The sequence below is a fragment of the Ranitomeya imitator genome, chromosome 8, assembly GCF_032444005.1.
Source record: "Ranitomeya imitator isolate aRanImi1 chromosome 8, aRanImi1.pri, whole genome shotgun sequence".
Taxonomy (NCBI): Eukaryota; Metazoa; Chordata; class Amphibia; order Anura; family Dendrobatidae; genus Ranitomeya; species Ranitomeya imitator.
In genome coordinates this window covers 85,037,565-85,062,082 of record NC_091289.1, presented here as the reverse complement: position 1 = coordinate 85,062,082, position 24,518 = coordinate 85,037,565, and the positions used below count along the sequence as shown (strand labels likewise).

The 24,518-nt window shown below is 45.3% G+C and overlaps 2 long non-coding RNA genes across 3 annotated transcripts; one reads left to right on the top strand and one right to left on the bottom strand.

The window, feature by feature from the left end:
• Positions 1-8,850: 8,850 nt before the first annotated feature.
• On the top strand, positions 8,851-9,931 carry LOC138647850 (uncharacterized). Of its 2 annotated transcripts, none has more exons than XR_011315057.1 (3): positions 8,851-9,113; positions 9,459-9,545; positions 9,739-9,931. It is a non-coding gene; the product is annotated as an uncharacterized lncRNA (long non-coding RNA). The 2 variants fall into 2 exon arrangements; XR_011315058.1 differs by lacking the exon at positions 8,851-9,113 and adding an exon at positions 9,317-9,337.
• A 103-nt stretch (positions 9,932-10,034) lies between these two features.
• Positions 10,035-11,259, bottom strand: LOC138647851 (uncharacterized). The gene is made up of 2 exons (XR_011315059.1): positions 11,117-11,259; positions 10,035-10,644 (listed from the first exon to the last, which is right to left on the bottom strand). It is a non-coding gene; the product is annotated as an uncharacterized lncRNA (long non-coding RNA).
• Between the last annotated feature and the right edge of the window lie 13,259 nt (positions 11,260-24,518).

Below are 24,518 nucleotides of genomic sequence, written 5' to 3'. Positions count from 1 at the left end.
CTTTCTATATGCAATTATAAAACTATGTATCAGGAAATAAAGGATCAGTATTGATGGAATGCTATGGACACAATGTTGTGCAGTCTCATTCCTTGAGCGCTCAAAATACTCAGTCTTATTGGGAACGGCCGCAGCACACACAGGATAGATTTATCCAACCCAAATTTCCATATCACATGTCGTCGCATGGTGCATGTCGCATGCCGTCACATGGTGCATGCAGCATAAAGAAAAAAGAAAAAAGAGAGACTGACAGCACTCACTCATTGGGGCGCCAGGTCCACATCCAGGGAACCTTACTGGAATATCCACATAGTCCATAAAGAAACAAAGGACCAGCGCTCCATCCGGGTGTAGTATTCCAAATAACGATCTTTATTGAGCCATGTAACAGCAACGTTTCGACCCGAAGGTCTTTTTCAAGCTTGAAAAGACCGTCGGGTCGAAACGTTGCTGTTACATGGCTCAATAAAGATCGTTATTTGGAATACTACAACCGGATGGAGTGCCACACACAGCGCCGGCACACACACAGCGCCGGCACACACACACACAGCGCCGACACACACACAGCGCCGGCACACACACACACAGAGCGCCGGCACGCACATGCCGGCGGGCAGACCCCCAGCGACCGCAGCACAGCCCCACCCGCACATCCCAGCAGCAGTGAGCACACACAGCCCCGCCCGCAGATCTCAGCAGCAGTGAGCACACACAGCCCCGCCCGCCCCCAGCACAGCCCTGCAGGCAGCCCCCAGCACCGCCCACAGCCCAGTCACTCTTGCTGAGTGACTGCTGACTGTGGGGGCTGGTCATGCCTGCTGCTGACGTCACGTCAATTTCTAGAGTCTGGAAATTGACGTGGCGTCGGCGGAAATGAGCGGCGGCTGCAGCCTGGGGGTCGCGTGACCCGAACTCAGCAGCCAGAATAGCGCCGCTCACAGGCAAAAACAGCAATGGAAGGTAATTGCACAATTCATTAGGGGCCCCGGGGGGGTATATTGGGGGGTTAATTGAAAGTAGTTGACAACCCCTTTAAGTATAATATTCCAAGGCCCCAGTTCTTTCGCTATCTGCAACTCAGATCACCAATTTAATCACATATACGCAATGTAAATATAATGCAAACAATATCATCTTTCCCATTAATAGGGATCCTTAAATCACAGGGACCCCGAGGACTTATCTCCACATTATATACATATGTTATCTGTGGGTGCTGATTCTGCGTTATTGGCGGTTAGAGAAAAATGGAAACTCCTGCTTCCTGATCTCCAAGATGAGGACTGGGAGATAATTCTTGAGTCCCCAACCCGGGTGTCTCCCTCGGCCAATAATAAAATGATCCAAATGTATATTATACATCAAAGCGCTTAAAGAGAAAGATGGGTATAAATGGCACCGAATGCTATACTTTTCATAGAGATATATAGGTATAATAGATCCTTAGAAGATCAGGACATCCCGAGGCTAGCTACTGGCATTGGGTGGTGCACAACTTGTACACTTGAAAGTCCATGAAGTAAATGAGAGATGAAAAAGTGGCACTCACCCTTCTGTGCAGTATAAGTATTGTCCTTTATTTGCGATTAGCAGGTTAAAGACATATTTCTGCAGCGGCTGGTGAGGAGAGTGGTGCGGGGAGTGAACGACTGAACGACGGCCGTTTCACGCACTTGCGCTTCTACGGGTCCATGTGTGTCTCTGTGGTGATGTCACTTCCTATATATAAGGTGTGACCATTACAGGTGATAAATATACAATCAATATATCACATTAAAAACAATGTTTCTAATACTAAAAAGCGGACTGCACATTAATTCAACTTATAAGAAAATTGCCATATCCAATTTATCATTTAAGCCCAAAGGGCCCTGGGCATTATCACGCATAATCCATTTGGCCTCATGCTGTAATAGTAGTTTGTTGTGATCTCCACCCTGTGGTGGAAATGTAACTATTTCCAAGCCTGCAAAACGTAGCTGGCTAGGATCACTGCAATGTGTTTCCTGCATATGTTTAATAAAACGTACGCGTCCTTTGCCAGTTAATACCGAATTATGATGTTCATGAAATCTGGTGAACATAGGCCTAAGGGTACCGTCACACAGTGCAATTTTGATCGCTACGACGGCACGATTTGTGACGTTCGAGCGATATAGGTACGATATCGCAGTGTGTGACACGCTCCTGCGATCAGGGACCCCGCTGTGAATCGTACGTCGTAGCACATCGTTTGAAACTTTCTTTCGTCGTCTAGTGTCCCGCTGTGGCGGCATGATCGCATGGTGTAACAAAGGTGTGCACGATATTGTATACGATGTAAAGGGCGGAGGAGCTGGCTACGTAGGAGCGCTGAATTCTCCACCTCCCGTGTGCTGATTGGGCGGTACAATACTGTGCGCTCATTCGACAAAGGACTATTGTTCCCAGCGGATAAAACCGGAGCTCTCGAGCGCGCTATTCATTTCTCTCTGTAGCACGTGCTGTAAACAGAACTCCTAAATTCGCTGGATTCCCTGAACTTTTAACTACTAGACTTTTACCGCAAAAGGTATGTATAACGCTACAGCGTAGCATATGTTGCGCTTCAACGGGGATAAACGCTGGAGTGTGGTCGATTGTTCCTTTGAGTAGGGTAGGCCTGAGAACCTCAGGTACACAGCTGTAGCGTGGCCCAATTAATTTATCCTTTTACAGATCGAGATGGTTGACTGCCCCATTTAATACCAGTAGTAACATATATAGTTATTAGATCAATGGTCAGAACATTGTTTTGTAAGCACGTGTATTTATTGTACGTTTGTTTTCTTTTTAGGAACTATGCTCACTTCCGATGAGAGTTCTGTTGTTGCTGCTGCTCTGGTGTTTGAGGCAGCACGTCTCCAAGAGGAGAGACGTCCTAAACGAAAACGTCGCATGTGGACCCGGAGCTGGCTGCAGAAAAGATCCACATTGTCACACATGGGTCTCATAAGAGAGTTACGTGACAATAACCCTCATGATTTCCGAAACTACCTTCGGATGTCCGAGGAATCCTTCAAAATAATACTGTCTGCTGTTACGCCACTCATACAAAGGCGTGATACGCCGATGCGTGCAGCCGTGCCCGTGGAGGAAAGGTTGGCGGTGACACTGCGGTTCCTGGCAACAGGAAGGTCTCTTCAGGATTTGCAGTTTTCCGCCGCTGTTTCCAGACCTTTCCTGAGCGTTGTGATTCCGGAGACATGCGAGGCCATTGTGCAGAGCTTAAGGCAGGGCCGGCTCCAGGTTTTTGAGGGCCCCGGGCGAAAGAGTCTCAGTGGGCCCCCCCCCTTTAACACATACCCGATTTATGATGCACAGATATGGCAGAGAAATGTATAGTACAATGCCAGATTTCACTTCTTACATGAGTGACAGCTATTGTAAATTCTGCAGTGTATATATACAGGACAGGAGGAGTGGTACTGTGCCGTGTATATATACAGGAGGAAAGGTGCTGTGCAGTGTATATATACAGGAGAGGTGCTGTGCAATGTATACATACAGGAGGAAAGGTGCTGTGCAGTGTATATATACAGGGGGAAAGGTGCTGTGCAGTGTATATATACAGGAGAGGTGCTGTGCAGTGTCGTGAGCAGGGCGTTGTTGTATCAGAAAATCTTTTCTGTTTTGAGTTTTTCTATGAAACAAAGACTTTTCTACATAAACAACGTTGTTTGGTTTTGCGGCCCTAACAGATCTGTGCTACAAAGTAACATCGCTCGGGCATTAATGAGGGACCTGATGCTGAATCCTTTCCACAAACCCTAATGACCCAATTAGTGCCCCGTCATTAGAAGCTCATTAAACGCCTCCCTGTCCCGAGCAATCATGTACAGTATGGGGGGATCCTGCAGCCCACCCGTGACTGCTCCATACCATACACTGCCCTCTGTCGCTCTCACTATTATCCTGTGCATTTCTCCTTCATCGTTACCCCATGTTACACTTGTCACCCCCCACTACAGAGTAGCAGGGCAGCCAATGTCACCCCCTGCCGGACCCTAATGGCAGCAGGAAATGTCTGCTCCTCTATTGGGTTGGAACCTGATTTAATCAAGGAATAATGTGGATTTGTTGCCGGTGGCTGCAGGGGAAGGGTTAAGTGATGCCATGTCCTTGGTGGGAGCAGTGGCAGCTGCTGGGACCTGGACAGACACAACCAATGTTGCTGTGACTGCACAGTGTGACCTGGAGGAGAGAAGCTGAGACTCCGGAGCAGAAATCAGCCACATGCCAGCACTGGGCAGAGTCCCTCCAGTCACCAGCATGGGGCCACGGGGCCCCAACCTACAGCCCACATGGCAGCAGCTCCCCTTCCTCCTGGCATCTGGTTAACCCCATTTATGCGGGTCAGATTGTTATATTTAAGGTTTAGCAATAACCTTCATACAGATGGGAAGGGGTTAAGCTTCTTCCTACCCCACTGGTGCAGGTTTGGTGCAGCATGCATGTATTCTGGGGTTCTGGGAGAGCTGGGTGGCTGCAGGCTGCACCCCACCAGCTGCTCCTCCAGACATCACCCACATTTTTAGGCAGCAGAGACAGACAGCAGCAGACTGAGCCACAGGACCAACTGCAATTATTGCTGGATACCTTTGCACTCTGGTAGGACTAGCTCCTCCGGAATCTTCCTGATAAGTTCAGCTCAGCAGCACTGTCTGCAGCCAGCCAGGGGCCAGAGCAGAGAACTGCTCTCTCCGCCCACAAACAGTCACACTGGCTGCCTTCTCTTAACCCCTATGTGTGCCTGCCTGGCTGCACTGACTGAGTGAGAAGATGCTTGTGTCAGAGCTGGCACATAGGGGTTAAGAGAACGCAGCCAGCAGTGACATTGTGGGCGGAGAGAGCATGTTATCTCCTGCTCTGCTCTCCCAGCTGCTAGTGGGCCCCCCTTTCTTCCCAAGGCCCCGGCATTTGCCCGCTGTGCCGGGTGCTGACGCCGGCCCTGGCTTAAGGCATTATATGGAGGTACTACTATATTTTTTTTGGCTGCTGTGTTATGTCGATATATTATACTAGCTATTGAACCCGTTCTACGCCCTGATGGTGAGCATTTCTATTGGTATATGTTCTACATCCTATCATGTGCTGCTCCCATCCTGCGCCCCCATTCAGACATGTGCTGCTGTGATCCTGCGCCTCCAGTCTGACATGTGCTGCTACCATTTTGCGTCTCCATTCTGATATGTGCTGCTCCAACCCTGCGCCACCCTTCTTTTATTTGCTGCTCCCAACGTAATTTTATTGATTATATAATTTAGATATATTGTTTAGCACCCCCTCTGAGTCACCGAAGCCATCTGAAAAAATGGCTGCCTGCATACTCAGGGTTGTTGACTTTGTTATACTAATCCATACTGCGCCTCAATCACTGTAGGATGTCCACATGAGAGTGTATGTGCATAATATATTTGACCTAATTTGTACATGTTTCCTTCTCATCTTGCAGTTTCCCAAGACGGCGGATGACTGGAAGAGGATTGCTTCCGATTTTGATGAGCTGTGGCAGTTTCCAAACTGCGGTGGTGCATTAGATGGAAAGCATGTGCGCATCACGCAACCAGCCAACTCTGGATCCTTTTTTTTCAACTACAAAGGATATTTCAGTGTGATCCTCATGGCCCTTGTCAATGCGAACTATGAGTTTGTCGATGTGGATGTTGGCATGAATGGTCGAGTCTCCGACGGTGGTGTTTTTGAACACACTTCATTTAGGGAAAGCTTGAGGAACAATGAACTGCTGTTGCCACTAAATGAAGACACAAAAGCAAACCTAAATTTTGTCTTCATCGCTGATGAAGCTTTCCCTCTTCATCCACATTTGCTGAAGCCATTTGCACAGAGAACACTCACACCGGAGCGCAGAATCTTTAATTACCGGTTGTCGAGGGCCCGTCGTGTGGTTGAAAATGCCTTTGGGATTATGGCAAATCGGTTTAGAGTGTTCCACACAGCTATCAACTTGAAGCTGCCGTCTATAGACTTTGTGGTTTTGGCATGCTGTGTGCTCCATAATTTCCTGAGACGTCATGATACGAGCTCCTATTCTCCTCCTTCGTTTATTGATGCAGTGGACGCAAGAACCGGAGATATTGTGCCCGGGGAATGGCGTACACAACCTGATAATTTTACAGCTCTTCAAGCACTTGGATCTGGCAGACAGGCAGACGATGCAAGGGACTGTCGCGAAAAATACTGTCAGTACTTTAATGGTTCTGGAGCTGTACCCTGGCAGGATCGCGCCGTATAAAAAAATATTTCTTTTTGCTTTGCTGTCATATAAACCTCTCTAAATAACTTTAAATGTGATGCCTATAAAATGGTGCTGTTAACCATGGTAAACATTAAAGAAAGAATGCGAAGATTTTTGGTTTTTTTTGTAACAATTTCTTGGTTTTAAATTATTAAACAACAAAATATAACATAAACCCCCCCAAAAAAAAATTATCTCCTTCCACGGCCCAAGAGGTGTCGCAGCGTCACGCCCTGCTGCTCTACTTGAGTCTGGAGGAGCGCTGCTGTCTGCTGCAGGAGCGCTGCTGTCCGCTCCAGGCGCAATTGTCTCGCCAGGAGCTCTCTTACGGTGGGCGGTTCTGTGGATAGAAGAGGTTGGAGAACCAACGTTGATTCCGCTGAAAATACATCTCGACCTCTGGGGCAGGACCAAATTTTGTGTGTTGTAAATTTCTATTTGGTCTGGCACCACAGGGCGATGTAAATTTTATTAAATTTTACAGTTTTAGTTGTCTATTGTGACATCCAGCAGAAAACCACTCGTATTATCTTGATACTTACGGAGAAGGGACGCCGGTTCCTCATTGCCAGAACCAGAGCTGCTAATTTCCCACCCCAGCGATCTGGCCACTGCTGCAGCATCTTAAAGGAAATAATAACAGATCTGGTTAACTATGGAACACGCCGTTGGGAAGCGCTCGCTGTTTTGGTCACTTACGTATGTTATGTTCTGGGGAGAATGCCGCCGACCCGGGGGAGGAAGATGAGTGTCGGAAGGGAGGTGTTGAGGGTGGTGTAGGGGTGCGAGGCCGTCTGCTGTCTGGTGGTGGCGTGGTAGGCCGCTGGGTCATTACTGCGTCTGTAATGTATTCAAATATTTCCGCTTCCCTCTTATGTCCCGTATGCAGTTGAAAAACTGTAATCTATGATTGTTAACTTACGTCATTATTGCGTCTGTAATGTCTTCAAATATTTCAGCTACCCTGTTATGTCCCGTGTGATGTTAAAAAAAATGCAATCAATGATTGTGAACTTACGTGATGTCCCGGACTGTGGACTCCCACTGGTGTCTGAAGATGGGGTACTGGTGGCAATGGTGGGTCTCACTTGCCGCCGCTGTCTCTCTACACCTAAAGTAAAGAATCACAATGTTTACACACAAATGTTGAGTGCTGCAGATCAAAGCTTACAATATACTCAAACATAAAATAGAGATCACACTTTACAGGGGTGCGATACTCAGACATGTATGTGGGCTCTGGTGTTCAATGGTCTTCCTGTCTTTGGAAAACGTATTATTTCATCAGTAGGCCAACCTCCTCCGTTAATATTTTTGGGAAATTGAGAAACTAAAAATAATGGACATCATAATAATTTCAAGATGGTGGTTGAGATTAGGGAACCCGACAAGTTTTCTCACGGACAACGCATATTCTGCTTGGAAAATAACTAAATTTTACAAAAACGGGGCATGTGTTTTAATGCATTTGAGGTCACGTTGGCAACCATGAGCGCAAGCCTCCCTCCCAAACCCCCCCCCTCCTGACAGCGTGCATCTCCCAATCCCCCCATACTAGTACTTGCCTCGCCTTGCCTCCGCACGCAACTCAGCAAACATTTGTGGCGTTTTATAGCGGAGGTCAGCCCATTTTTTACGCAGCTGAAGCTGACTGCGGCAGACGCCAAACCTCCTCTCCATCATTCTGGCTATGTGGCCAAGCACTTCCCGCTTGTGGATGTGTGGGTGGGCAGGGCGGCTCTCCAGACCCTCATAATCCAGGGCATCCATCTGTCTAATAAAAAAAAGGAGCTCTGGCTGCCCCAGAGGAGCAGAACGCATTCTCGCCGCCATTTTAGATGGAATGACCCTGAACAGCAATGCCCAGAGGAGGAGCTGTACTCCGCCGTCCTGCCGCCAGATCGGCATCGCAATAGCGTTGCCGTTTATGGACAGCGTCACATTTGTGACGGCTGAGCGGTACGGAATGAACGCACATAGTAAATGCCGTTCGAAGGATGGTTATTTAACGCCGGAGCGTCACGTAATGTACGCTCGTGGTCTATGACGGCGTGATGACGTTACAGCGTTCCGGCGTGCCTGCGCTAGCTTGTTTTGGTTCCCTGACATCTTGATAATGGCTGCCAGTCGCCGTGATCCTCCTATGGGCATCCCAGAGCTCAAGTTCCTTATTGGAACAATGGATCGGATGCAGTACGAGACAACTGGGCTGGTGCTGCACCGCAACCAGCACAAGGATGAAGTTGTCCGTGTGGTGTCTGAGGGCCTCAGGAAGCGGTTTGGGATAACTCGCAGCAAGCCCCAGATTGTGAAAAAATGGGGCGATCTCAAGTCCAAAAGCCCAGAGCGCCTGCAGGAGCTTCGCAAGGAGATTCGCAGAGGTCAGTACGCAGGTACCCAAAAGTATGTGGCACAGCTATGGGGCAGTTTGAACGTTGCAGAGCCACTATGTGGCACAGGTATGGGACAGTTTGAACGTTGCAGAGCCACTATGTGCCACAGCTTGAACGTTGCAGAGCCACTATGTGGCACAGCTATGGGACAGTTTGAACGTTGCAGAGCCACTATGTGCCACAGCTATGGGGCAGTATGAACGTTGCAGAGCCACTATGCGGCACAGCTATGGGACAGTTTGAACGTTGCAGAGCCACTATGTGCCACAGCTATGGGACAGTATGAACGGTGAAAAGTACTATGTGGCACAGCTAACTGCAGACCTACCTTTTTTTTTCCTTCACAGAGGCAAAGAGACAGCACCGCCGCCGCCACGAGGCATCCCGCACAGCCTCTTCTGGATCTGTGCCCTCCGGGTCAACTCCTCCAGATCCTAGTAGGTTCCCACAATTATGTGATTTGGATTCAGTGGCAGGTCCCCTCTTCCCCCCCCCCCCTCCCCCGGCAGCCAGTGTTGCCATATATGCTAACAGACCTTTTTTTTTAATTTTTTTTTTTTTTCCTTCACAGAGGCAAAGACACAGCACCACCGCCGCCACGAGGCATCCCGCACAGCCTCTTCTGGATCTGTGCCCTCCAGGTCAACTCCTCCAGATCCTAGTAGGTTCCCACAATTATGTGATTTGGATTCAGTTGCAGGTCCCCTCTTCCCCCCCCCTCCCCCGGCAGCCAGTGTTGCCATATATGCTAACAGACCTTTTTTTTTTTTTTCCCTTCACAGAGGCAAAGAGACAGCGCCGCCGCCGACAGCACGAGGCATTCAACATGGACTCTGATCCCGAAGTGCCCTCCGTGCCTCAACATCCTAGTAGGTTCCCACAATAAAGTTATTTTGATTTTGTGGCAGGCCCACTCTTTCACCCCCAACCCAAACACCACCACCCCCCCCCAAGTCAGTATTGCCTTATATGCTGACTGTTTTTTTTTCTTTTTTCCTTCACAGAAGCAAAGACACATCGGGAGACTACAGTGTTATTAATGTTATGTTTTTTGACCCACAGCTGTCGTCAGTGTGAACAAGGAGGATCTTGAAGCCGGCATAGAAAGGCTTATCCACACTATGGCGCGGATTCAGGAGCAGCACAATGTGGCAATGGAGGAGCTGCAGAAGCTTCGGGACATGTGCCAGCAGTTGGAGGCGGGCCAATAATACATTTTTGGTTGTTACATTAAAAATATTTAGTTAAACTATGATTCCATTTTTTTTGTATTAGTTAACTGTACATGAATTTGTTACGTTAATTTGTGCCCTCATACAGTGCTGTGATCGAGACACACCAATCAAACAGTCGTGATAGAATTTCTAATAATAGCTTTTATTTGAAACATTATTTTAACAAGACAATAAAATAAAAAGTAATGTAAAAGAAGTTAGGAAATCACAAATTGTGATACGACGATTCTTCCGGCTGATAACTTTGGTGCCTGACGGGCGAAGCCATATGTGAAGGTATTGGCGTGTAGGAGTGGTTAGGGGGTGGCTGGCCGAAGTGGGAAACGGGAACATTGTGTCGCATTGGTGTCTGACACTGTGACCAACCATTGTAATATGAGGGCTCTGTCCGCTGCATTGGCCGGGAATAGACCAAACGAGTGTGCTTGTCCAAATCGCCATCTGTACCCTTGTTTACTGCTTCCAATATTAGACGCTCCGCTAGTGTTCTTTGGCTGTCGTCCATTTTGGCCAGTTTGTCAACAACATAGTGTCCAAACCCCTGCAACGCAGGGCTAACATTGTTTGTTAACACCTTTTTTGCAAGGCTCAACAGTTCATGTGAAACGTCTGAGGTGGCTTTCCGTTTCCTTGGACCTTGCCTCGATTGAGTCCTGGCAGGTGCCGCCTCCACTAAATCTGTTGTCGTGCAGTCCTGTGAACAGTCCAGTGTACTGTCCTGCGCACTGTCATCCTGGGGAAAAAAAAAAAAAAACAAGTTACGAACCTGGCAAAAAAAGTTTGACCACCATAACCGCATCCAAACTATATATTCGTAGTAGGTAAAAAAAGGTTGTAATATATTTTAAGCTTAGTAATATTCTTTAACCTTCCCATTTATTTAATACTTTTAACTACACTGTTCTGACTGCTAGGGGAACCTGATGAATATTTTATAGTCTAAATAGTCTCAACAAGAGTACATCGGCAGCTTGAAGCGATACTATTTTCTATATTGCTTAGATGGTATGGTTTAGAAATATCGCCATTTCATACATATTATGTTCCCCATATAATACTTTACTGCGACAGGGTTACTTATGTGGACATGTTTTTGTAATAACTTCAAACTGATGTGATAATCAGAAGTATAAAACATAAAATGCAGAGAAAAATTATGTAATTATAGGACACATTGGTGAACTTTCGTCCAAAGAGCTACTTACTTGTTGCCCTTGTGACTCCTGCTCGGCGTGGTTCTCCGAAACAATTTGTTCCACAGGTGCCAACAAGCGAAAACACGTGGAAGTCCGTGGCACCTCTTGGTCCCTCAGAAAATTCAGATGTTCAAAATACCAAAGCTTTGGCACATAAATCCCCTCTCACCACGTGTAGATCAAGCGATCTGGTGCCCCTTAGTCCTAGAGACATGGAAGGGCACAAGGGGGCATTCTTTGCGTCTGGAGGAGAGAAGGTTTTTCCACCAACATAGAAGAGGATTCTTTACTGTTAGGGCAGTGAGAATCTGGAATTGCTTGCCTGAGGAGGTGGTGATGGCGAACTCAGTCGAGGGGTTCAAGAGAGGCCTGGATGTCTTCCTGGAGCAGAACAATATTGTATCATACAATTATTAGGTTCTGTAGAAGGACGTAGATCTGGGGATTTATTATGATGGAATATAGGCTGAACTGGATGGACAAATGTCTTTTTTCGGCCTTACTAACTATGTTACTATGTTACTATAAACATCTTCGGTGGAAGCCCCGGACTTTGTAGTGTGAAGAACCTTGTTAAGCTCCTTCCTCCACACCGTGCGGAGCGCCTGAATTTTCTTTTTAATAACCGCTTCGTTTGCTGGCTCTTCTGGTGCATGACGATTGTAAAGCTCAATGAGCTTTAAATAACCCTCCTGCCTCTTTTCCCTGTTACAATACTCTGGAGATTTGATTTTCCAGAGGCAGGGAAAAGACTGGTATATTTCGATGAATTCCCTGATGAATTCCACACGATTTGACATCTGAAAAATAATTATAAAAAAAAAAAAAATTACACGGTTGACAAAGAGTCCTTTAAACAATACTTTTGCCAGTGTGCCAAACGCTTAACAACAACAGCCACACAAAGAGCTCATGCCTACCATCCATTGTTCCATCTGCCACGCCATAGGCCACCATAACCCAAAACAGTGTACTGCCTGCTTCACTACAGCAGCCACACAAATCGCTCATGGTGACCATACATTGTACCATCTGCCACGCTGTAGCTCACCAGACACAACCAGTCACAACCAGTCACAACAGCGTACCATCCGCATCGCTTCAGCGGCGGAAAGAAGCGGTCATGCCGACCAAACAGCGTTCCATCTACCACGCTCTAGCCCACCAGTCACAACCAGTCACAACCAGTCACAACAGCGTACCATCCGCATCGCTTCAGCGGCGGAACGAAGCGGTCATGCTGACCAAACAGCGTTCCATCTACCACGCTCTAGCCCACCAGTCACAACCAGTCACAACCAGTCACAACAGCGTAACATCCGCATCGCTTGTTTCATCTGCCACGCCATAGGCCACCATAACCCAGAACAGTGTACCGCCCGCTTCCATACAGCAGCCACACAAAGCGCTCATGGTGACCATACATTGTACCATCTGCCACGCTGTAGCTCACCAGACACAACCAGTCACAACCAGTCACAACAGCGTACCATCCGCATCGCTTCAGCGGCGGAACGAAGCGGTCATGCCGACCAAACAGCGTTCCATCTACCACGCTCTAGCCCACCAGTCACAACCAGTCACAACAGCGTACCATCCGCATCGCTTCAGCGACGGAACGAAGCGCTCATGACGACAGTACATCGTTCCATCCACTATGCCCAAGCGGTGTAACATACCTCGAAGCTGCGGTGCAAAGCGTGGAATATTCTGTGAAATACTGAATCCGATGTCCTAGTCCAACAAGTGTCCAAGTACAAAGTGAAGAAAGGAAATTTTGAAACCGGTGAGGTGGCTTGGAAACAATAGCGCTCAGGTGACAAATTTTCCAACCAATTGTGTGCACAGAACCTGTGGCCTATCAGCACATAGCTAGCAGCCGACACGCCCCCTAGTGAACAACGTCACGCACAGATTATGCAAAATTTGCTCTGAATCGTCTTGTGTGACACGACCGTACGACTGTCCCATACGACTTCTACATCGCAAATACGTCATGAAATTATCGCTCCAGCGCCGTACATCGTGAAGTGTGACCGCAGTGGAGCGATAATTAAGCGACGATGTAACGTCACAAATCGTGCCGTCGTAGCGATCAAAATTGCACTGTGTGACGGTACCCTAACTGTCTTTCCAATAAAGAAATGATCGCATGGGCAGAATATTGCGTAAACTACAAAATTACTTTTACAGGTGATAAAATCTCCGACATAATGCTCTATTGTACCAATTTTTATAGGGTTATTAGTTTTATGCAAATGACAAAAGCTGCAGTTCCCGCATTTATGATTGCCCTGTGGTAGTTTTTTTTTATCCAATTATTATGCGGTAAAAGGCGATTTTGGACCAAAAGGTCACCTACATTTTTTGTCCTTTTATAAGCGAACTGCGGCGCTAGTGTAGTTAATATGCTTAAGTCATCATCTCTTTGCAAAACGTGCCAGTTTTTGCGTATAGAGGCCTGGATTTCTTGATCTATGGGACTATGTTTAAACGCAAGTGAAAATCTTTGGTTGGTATTTGAATTTTTTCCAACATTACTAAGAGCACCCCTTTTGCCCTCTTTTCAGGATGTTTATGTTAGGTGTCGAGTTCCCGCCTCTGCACAGTGGGAATCTCGAACCATCTCTGCTGCAGTCTCCCATTCTTCTCCAGCCACAGTGGAGTCTGCTCAGCAGAGACATCGGTCCCAGCGTCTTGCTCAGTCTCACTCTGTGCATAGGGTTACTGCTGCTTTGCCTGCTTCTGCCATTGAAGTCAGTGCTGGGCAGCGGTGAGCAGATGCTTTTGGGATCAAAGTCCTGCTTTTTCGTTTCTGAGCATGCCCAGGGTTAGATCTCCCATTGGAGATCGAGGGTCACATGCTCAGATGCTGCAGCGGTTCCCATTGAGTAGTGTATAATCGGGTGGTTTCGTCAAACTCAATTTGACAGGTGGGCCTGCCCCTATCAGAGTGTATCAAAATGTATATCCCCTCCCCTCCCTGTCTGACAGCTGTTAGCCAGCTGTCCCTTCTTGGCTGATTTCCCCCTTTTGATATAGTTTGATATTGTTATCACAGTATTTTGATACAGTGATTATTATACCAGTATTTCTTTTTATATTTTATTCACAGTGTACACATATAGTGAATAGGGTTGGTGTTTCTGTATGCAATACTACATCCTGTTATGGGAAAAGCATTCTCATTTTACATCTCTTAACTACAGCCAGAGTTTTCACATGTTATTCAACATCATTAACACACCCAGCTGTTTATTTTATATCCTATTGCTAAAATGTGTCTCTACTAACCATTAACTAAATGATGGTCATCTCATTTACGCAGAGTATCCGGCTACTCCTTACATAACTACAGCCAGATGTAGTTTTGCATGAATACACCAAATGGTTAGGCATTCAATCCAATTATCCCAGTATTTGTTTTTTATATTAGATTATCATATTTGTTTGACTGATTTTCCCTTTTATCCTGGTATATTATGTATGTCTCTATCAAAATGTTAAATGTCACTATCAAAATTGAATAGGTCTGAGGTTTCTGTCTGCAATTCTGCAGGCTAATATGTGAAAGCCATTCTCATTTTACAAGAACTATTTCTTACGTAAACACAAACAGATGTGTTGATTTGCTGTGTTGATTGATGGGCCATCGACATGCTTAGGAACTGCACAGAGAGCAGTTTAAAATATTTATTGCCAAATACCACACCTACACAAAGATAAAGAATACATACTAGCTAGCTAAGTGAATTGAATGAGTGTTTATAGAAAGCAAAGACACGATATTGTAAAAGTTTAAAAAGATTTTATTGTTGCAAAATAAATACATCTCAAAGACATTTCAATACTATAAAAATTCTTACAGAATATAAAAAGTAAATAGATCATTACACTTCTTATAAAATAAATAATATAGTGTTTCAAGCCGAGTACAGCATTTATCCAGTACATTCTTTACATCGTGAGCCACATGGTTTGTAGCATCGGTAGAGACCTTTTTTTAGGTAGCAGAGTTCCGCGTGTGGTGCCTAATGATGGGGAATGTAAAGATTGAATTGTACGGGGCGACGGAGCTGGCTTCTGCGGTGTAGATACAGAGCATGTCTCACTGCTGGAAATTTTTAGCTCATCTAAAAGCTGCCTAGTAGCGGGGTTACCCACAACTGTAGACGGTATATTTAGCTCGGCCATAGCCTGCATAAATGAATCCCAACCCGGAGGTAAATTTCTGCGGGACAGAGCATGACTCTGCGTTGTACTACGTACCAAATCCAGTAAGTTAGACCCTGGTATTACGGATCCTTTGAAAATAAATTCAGCTTTATTATTCCAGGCTGTAACATTTTTATTCTGCTGCAACCTGTTTAGTAAAAATTCAGCATTCTTTTTATATCTTTGGTTTATATGGCTGACAATTTCAGCGATCTCTTGATTTTTATCAGAGTCGGTATTTGGCAATTGTTGCTATCCAGGATCAGGAGTGCTAACGATATTTAAAGCCGTTACTTCTTTTGAGCAGTGCCGCGTATGTACCAAGTAGCGTTGTAGCACAGAGCTATACATTTTAATTTTCACATCATCGGGAATGTCACGACGTTGTAAAATGTCGCTAATTTCACCATCAAGGCGGCGAATAACACTGTCGCGTATGTTATCTGTAGTACCTGGTCTTAGTTTGTCTAGCTCCTGTTTTGGCACTAGATACATTTTCTCTGTATGCTCCATTATCTTCCTGCGAGCAGGCTTGTTATTATTGGAATTGCAAAAGCTAAAAGAGGGCCGATAAACCCGCCGGCCTGCTTTAGTAGGCGCTTCTTTTTCTTTATGGGCTGAGATCTGTCGCTCAGGGTTCTTATAGCTTTACGCCACTTCTTTAATATGCCCTATTGACGCTCTTTCAGCGGAATCCTGCCTTTTAAGATGTTTAAAGGAATCTCGCCTATGGCTGTAATTAAATCATTGCTTGCATTGCGCAAAATAGACTTTCTGTCAGCGGGGGTTGCTTTCACCAGAGTTTTTAAGAGAGCCCAGTTACGCCGGAGTCTCTCAGACATCTTTACATCACAACGCACACAGCGTAGAATGTCTGATTCCATGTAAAATTCACTTTTTAGAAGTGTTTTTCTTTTGAACATAGACAGCAGGCAACGCTGGTGGAAACAATCCGGCCCTTAAGCGCAGATCCTCAGGGGTATTAGCTCTCAAATCTACAAGCAAATACCCATAAGGCTCCCGCGTGGCATCCTCAAAAGCTTCTAGGAAAAAACGTGTTTTTACGGGATACATCTGCCGAGCTAGAGTTAAAATTTGTAATTTATCTCGGGGGTTATTAAAAAGCACCATGTACTTTGTGTTTAAATTTATCATGCGGCTTTTCTAACCCTGACAAAATATGTTTTGTACCAGGTTGAAAATGCTGAGATTTCTGTGGTGCACATACTTGGTAAAGGCTTTTTCTATCTCACAATTTTCACTAGCACTCTCCATGAGATCATCAACAATAGCCAAATTCACCTTCTCCAGTGGGAATAATTCGTCATCTACGAATGTATTCGGCAGACCCTCCACAAATCTGGCGTGGGGAAAAGAGAGAGAGATTTCATCATATAGTTTTTGCCAACACGAATAAAACCAAACAATATTATCAGGCTTCTGAGAAAAATTAGCTTCAATATTATATAGCAGCTGTTTTACAAAATAGCTCTTTCCAGAATTAGACGGGCCTGCTAGAATGCATGAGAATGGGTGCTGCAGACGTGTATCCATCACAATACGCGGCTAATACCGAAAAGGTAATGTTGTGAAATCGTCTAATAGTCGCCGCTTTGTATAAACGCACTTTTGTGTTTTGCGTAATGGCCTTGTCTCAATATCCCAGTACTTTTTATTTCTCACAATGGATGGCTGCTGTATGACAATACGTTTCTGAGTTTCTGTGGCCGAATTGCGAGAGTAGTCCAGAACTAGATCTTTTAGACTGTTGAAATTAATATATTGAGAGTTACCGACATTTAGTGTTATTCCCTTAACTTTTAAGACAGTTTTACCGGTGTTGAGTTTGTATCCGTAAGTTTTGGGGCCCGCGGATACAAATTCTGTGATGTGTGACCATCGGGTATTTCACTGGTCAGCTCCCCCAGGTAGTCACCTAAAGGCGGCTGCCACTCACCATCTCTCTGTACAAAAATAACAGAATCTGTGTTGTGATAAAGGCACCTCTCCTGCAGCCCGTCCAGCAGCGAATAGAGCTCTAATCGGCCATACGCTGTTGTAAAACACGCTATTAAAATGTTTGTGTTTTTGTTGAGTGTGTGGTGGCCTTTTGCATATTTCCAGTTAATGGTTGCAGTGTCATCATCAAGGAAATGTAACATCGAAATGTCATAGTAAGGCAGGAACAAATACCGTATTTTCCGGTGTATAAGACGACTGGGCGTATAAGACGACCCCCAACTTTTCCAGTTAAAGTATAAAATCTTCTCAAAAGTCGGGGGTTGTCTAAGGCTACGTTCACATTTGCGTTGTGCGATGTTGCGTCCATGCGCCCCCCATGTTAAATATAGGGGCGCATGACGCATGCGTCGCCGCGGCTGCGCCCGACTCAACCAAGCAAAACGCTAATGTGAACGTAGCCTTATATGCCGGGTGTCGTCTTATAGGGTGGGTGCGGAGCAATCTGCGGTCGAAGTATAGGGGAGTATAGGGGAGTGGTCCCGATGACGACGTGAGGGCGGGCCTCACCAGGAAGGTGTAAGTGAAGCAAACTGTCAGCATCTGGGATGCCAGAGTTATGCAAAAAAGAGAGAGAGAGCGATGCTGTGCCTAGAAAAACACTCCTCTTTCACTAATCTGGCTCGCCCTTGAATCCTATTATCTCCTTCTCTGCCTCTGCTTCACTTACACCTTCCCGGTGAGGTGCCTCCTCTCCTTGTCATCGTGGTCGCTCCCCCCACAATATGCGGCGACCGCAGATTACTCCGCACCTGCCCTATAAGACGACACCTGGCGTATAAGACAATACCCGACTTTTGAGAAGATTTTCAAGGGTTAAAAAGTTGTCTTATATGCCAGAAAATACAGTACTTAAAAAGCTCATCTGGATCCCTAACAATGCTGGTACATGATAGATTAGATCTCTGAGCAAACTTTCCCCATAAAGAATTTAAGAAAAGCTTGGAGATCTGCCGCTTAGCAGGATTGACAGCTATAATTTCAGGGCGTAATTGGACACCTTCTTTTTCAAGAAAAGAGTCAATGTACTGCCTTTTCTTGTCGTCATCCGTGCACCAGCTAGGATAACCAGAGGCTTCCTGCTTATCTCTAAGATGTAATTTAATGTAGGGAGCAAACAGATCATCAGTGGTTTTAGGAAAATGCCATATTTCATAGATGTGCGCGATCCGATACCCTTTTTCTATCGCCATCTCGAGCTCTATAGTGCACCAGGTGCCTGTCAGTGCACGTTCTTCATCACTATGAGCACAAATATCACCCTGGGAATTTGCAGCGCATGTGTAGCAAAGGGGAACATTAATTTTTTGTTGAGTTTTACCGGCAGAACTGGAAAAAATAAATCTCTCGGCGGGTAGACCTTGACTTTAGCAATGCCAAAGTATTTTTTAATGAATCCAAAATTGTCATAGATGATGTCTGGGAGGCCTACAGGGTATGTTTTAGTTTTGTTTACAAAGGGGTACGGACTGGTGAAATCGTAGTAATGTAAAGTCTCCCCTTCTTCCAGATGGTGATAGAGCTTAATGGCGTTAGTTCGGCCGCCATAAAGCGCATCACGGGGGTCTAAAGAAACGGGGAAATCCATCTGGTGGAGAAATGCTTGAAGGTTAGAATCATTTTCAACCATTTCATTCCACGCATGCTCCCACATCACTCTTACTGTGTACCCGCAGCAATGTAAGTAACGCTTTTTAGCTAAAAAGGTATAATATAATTGTCCGTAGGACGTGTTTGTGACCTTATTCGTGTCATTTTCATTATAGCACACGGGACATCCGTGGTAAAAACACACCTGAAATTCAAAGGCTATGTGTTGGCCGCTAACATAGGCATAACCATCTAGAAAATATTTCCCGCCTTGTTTTTCGCCACCTCTCAAAGCGTGCTGTATGTTGATGTTCTCGGAGTGGGCTACATACATGAGCCATTTACCAAGGGGACGTGGCACCATTAGACCTGAGGTAAGATAGCTACAACTTTGCGGGATGTATATTTCGCCACTTTGGGATACATGATTGCCGGTCATTATCAGTGTATGCCTGTGGGCACAGTTGACTATGATATGATTGATGTATATACTTTATTTGTGGCGGAAGATTTATATATTTTACATAAACCTCAGGTCTGTGGTGTCTTTCATCACTGGTGTATATCACCATCAATGGTGGTCTCTTTTAAATTGTATGTCTAATAAAATTTTGATATTGGTTTATATTTTGAGGTCTGTCTGGTACTTTATTTTGTAGGTGTATACATGAGCCATTGTATAGCGGGTGTCGAGTAGCGCTTTTTTGCCTTGTGATAATTATCACCAGGTAAAATGGCGATTGTCTTTTTTGGAAGAAATTTAAACCGGTACATTCTCATACACACCGAGGCCAGGGTGATGAGCTGAAAAGGATCAACAAATCTGCTCACTACAATCCTTTGCTTTTGACGCATACAGTATTTTTTAACATTTTTCTGTGTCATCTGCATAATACGCTCTCTATAGATCTCGCAGGCGTGTCTCAAAATTTCAACATCTTGTTTGCAATAAGATTTTAGCTCGGCCTTGAAGTCAAAAGTTGTATTTACCTGTGTCTCATACCACTCCAGGAACTCTACCTTCTCACCAGGTGACATGTACTCCACCCCATAATATTTTACATCAGGTATGGGGCCTACATAATTTTGGTTTTCTCTGGTATTAAAAAAGTGTGGAAAATGTCCTTTGCCGCCTGAAAAGCCCATGGCCTGTGGTAATTTATTATTTATAATAAAAAAAAAAAAAAAAGGTTCCTCGCATCATGTTCTCATACACTTTATGCAGTATTAGCCCTCTGTGTCTGTACTGCTACATACTTAGGCAGGTAACTGGTTCATGCAGCTTTACATGAACACCTGAGCCTTACACTATAGCTGGCCCGAATAACTAAAGCAATTGTTACCATCCACCTCTCGTGTCTCCCCTTTTCCCCATAGTTTGTAAGCTTGCGAGCAGGGCCCTCACTCCTCCTGGTATCTGTTTTGAACTGTATTTCTGTTATGCTGTAATGTTTATTGTCTGTACAAGTCCCCTCTATAATTTGTAAAGCGCTGCGGAATATGTTGGCGCTATATAAATAAAATTATTATTATTATTAATTTACTGAGTTTCATGGGGATAAAATTTAGAGAGTCTATGAACCTTATAGACAAATCGGGTAGCGTCACACACAAGAGACGGCCACCTTGGGTTATCAACTGTACTTGTAGTTTTTCAGAAATCAGTTCCTTAACAATAAAGTATGCGTCGTATCTTCCACCATTGTGGGCAATAAATGTATGATCTGAAAATCTACCGCTTGTAAAGAACTGTACAAAGTCATGTGTACAGGTATCACCCTCAAACTCCCAGGAGGGGTGGCCATACAGCGTTGTAGCATAAATGTAATTCGAGATGTGCGTGTCTGTCTCTTGCATACATTCAAAATCATAAAAGTTATAACAATCTGACTCATCCTGTGCTACATACTTCCGCATGTAACAAAGATGGGCATAAAATTTATTTATATGTCTGCGACATACAGGACAGCGCATACCATTACATTTATGCTCTGTTTCGCTATTTCTGAAAACAAAATGATTGCATTTATCACAAAATGTTTTAAGCCTGCAGAAGGCTAGGTCGCTTACACCTAATTGTGTGTGATAATCTAAGCACTCGCTCGATCGGCAATAAACCCTGCAAACAGGACACCTGGGCTGTTGGTCGGCACTGCTTTCTACACAATTCTCTCTCTGACAGGCTTTACAAAAATACTGGCAGGAGTGATTGTTTTTGTGGTGAAACACTGAATTGCAGAGCTCACAAAAGTAATCAGCCCCAATAAAACCCTTCATATTTTTGATACCGTAGTAGTGATTATCATGGAACAATATGAATACGGTTTTACCATTAGGTGTATTACCGCTCTGAAAGTAACGCCAATCACCCTGACTGTAGTACAGTACTTTAATGGTGACCCTCAAATGTTTTTCAAATGCCGGAATGTCGCTAAAACTCACTAATTGCCCATCAGGGATGCCCAGTGCTGTGTGTATGTTTTTAGAGCGGTTCAGTAAAACAGCATCAGCGACATCCGTGTCCTCCATCAGGGCGCACACACTAGCCGCCAAACACAGATTTGTCATGTAATTGTAAAATCGTGTAAAATCATACAACCATTGCCTCTTTTGTTTAAGGATCTGGCTGCTCGCTATAGATTTCAAGCGCCTTTTTTGTTTTACACCACCGCGTCGGTTTTTAATGATGCTCGTCACGACTAGCTTTAGCGAATTGGATGATATACATTCAGCGTTACTTTGAAGTGTGCTGGCAATGGCATTTAAAAAAGATTCAGAATTAAAATCTTCACGGGTTTGTTTTGTAGTGAAAATGGGGTCTAAAGTATCGCCACATTCAAGCCTTAACTGTACAAAGTCGCCAGGTTCAATGTCCCTGATGATTCTATCCAGTAATGACTGAATGCCGTCATGAACAATATTCAAGCCCTCTACAAATGATCGTACACGCTCCAAATTTACAAATCTAAAATGATCTGTATGTATATGGCCGTTGAAATTGCGGAGGGCCCTTTGATGATGATGGATGTGTTGCAAAAATACTGTATGATCGGGGCTCCGCACATTACCATCAGCGACAGCGCCAGCGTCTGAGGCTTGTGAATTTTGTGTAGATGCATGCGCGGCATCTGCAGAGTTGTCTCGGCTGTGTGAATGCTGTTCTGACTCTTGTGACGACAGCTGGGGTGTCTGTAGAGGCATTGCAGGACACATGCCACCACGACGCCTCCTAGCGCATAGCACCCGTCTAGCGCTGACCAACAATTTTATAGTCCTCTTTATAACTCTAGCCCTATTATGTCTGTGTAGTGTGGGTTTAGGCAGTTTATGCATGCCGTAGCCGACCATATTCAGTCATAATGGGGTCGCTGTAGTTGTTAGCTCGCCATCCAGTTGCAGGTTCCGGAGTGCGTATAGTTCGACCTTACTAGCATGTGTTGGGATTTGTGTTGATAATAATTTTTCAAAAGTATCACAAAAAAACATTATTTTGGGGACCCAGAGTTTGTAGCGTAAGTAGCGGCTGAACTGTTCCTGAAACACAGGCATTTCAGCGGGGCCCCAGCCGATGGATTCATGCAGCAGATTTGTAGATGCCGCCTGAATCCATGGCTTTTTACATACCTTAACATCCGCTGGTAGCAACCTCTTGAACAGTTTCTTAACATTAACAGAGTTAGATACACAGACATGAGATATGCCACCCAAATTAGAGGCTTCTGAGGGGCCGGCCCCAGAGGAATTAGCAGGTACAGTTAGACATGCCGCTGGCGGCTGCATAGTGTGGGCCATACATATAATGAGAGGTTCTACGGATGATTGCTTACCATCAGCTAGCTGATCAATCACGCGATCAAGCGCTTCACCAGTCAGTGGAACTGTGGCACCCACGGCGCTGGATGTGCTTGCTGGCTCTTTAATATGCTTTGTTTTTCGCTTATGTTTTCGGGGTGCCTCTACCACTTCTGGATATAGTAGCGCCGGGTCATTCACACTGCTGGTCGATGATTGTCCGGCACTTGAATGGCGTATTTCACGCTGGCCCGCCGGCACAGGGTTTCCTGCACCCTGCACCACACAGATCGGTGATACCGGTGGTGTTCTAACAGGTCCATTAGCCGACTGTATTGCCGGCCACACTGGTGCTGTGCAATTCTCGGAGATCTGTAGCGGCTGTAGTGGTGCTGGTGGCGTTTTTCTCATGACTTTGCGTTTAGCTGCAGGAAAGATTATACATGTGTCAGATATGTGCGAGACCACCGCCTGGCGCTGCGCTTAGCTGCTAGAATGATTATACATGTGTCAGTTATGTGTGGGACCGGGATCTCATTGGTGAAGCACGTGTATCATTGATTGTACAGAGACTGTGCATGTATATCAATATATACACTTACGGGCTAGCGATGTGGAGTGAATGATTGCCGTGGCGGCTTCTGGAGCTTCTGTGAGGTTCTCCATTAGCAGCGGTATATTCTCTTTTGTGTATACAATTCTCCTAGGCTTCACTTTACAAGCTATAAATAAAGATATAGGACTTAGTAGAGGCGATTGGGGATTTTCTCAGAGCGGCTGTGCAAAAACACGTTTTCATACGATTACTACCGGTTCCTTTCTTGCTCACAGGCCCTCGCGGTTTTTTAGGGGCTCTAGAAACAGGGCTGTTTCTTGGTGTTGGGGTCTGGTACAACAGGTCTTCAGCGGACATCTGATTGTGTTCCGAGGTAATTGGTTCTGGAAACAGGTTGACATCTGTAAAGAATTAATATATATTTACACATCTAAATACTTAAAAGATATTCAGGTCGATAGCTGTAAAGAATTAATATATATTTACACGTCTAAATACTTAAAAGATATATATACACACACACACAACGCACCTATGATGTCTTGCGTCAAATCCCATACAGCTGCGTCAGTTTCATTAGTGTTACTATACGCAGCTCCAGGTGTATCACCAGGGGCTGGCTGGCACTTTTCAGCCTGGGGGGCAATCACAAGGCAGTGGCCCACCAGATGCGGTGGACCACCCGTGCCCTGCTTATCTCTGGTCCCTGCATTAAAGCAGCAAAATAACATGCTTTAAAAAATGGGACGGTATATAGATATGGGAACAGAACTGAGCTTGCTGAATAGATATGGGAACACAAGCAAGCTTACTACTGTACCTACATAGATACTGCAACAGAAGCAAGCTGACTGCATAGATACGAGAATGGAACCAAGATTACTACATATGGTACATACCTGAACTGAAATGAGCTTACAAAAAAGATATGTGAGCAGAATCAAGCTTACTACAAAGCTACGGGAAAAGAATGGAGCTTACTACAGAGATAAGGGAGCAGAGCCAAGCTTTCGCTTACTAAGGCTACTTTCACACTAGCGGTTTTTTCAATAGGTCGCAATGCGTCCTTTATGGGAAAAAGTTGTCTGCAGGATGCGTTTTTGCCCCATAGACTAACATTAGCGACGCATTGCGACGCATTGACACACGTCGCAACCGTCGTGCGACGGTTGCGCCGTGTTGTGGCGGACCGCCGGGAGCAAAAAACGTTACATGTAACGCTTTTTGCTGCCGACGGTC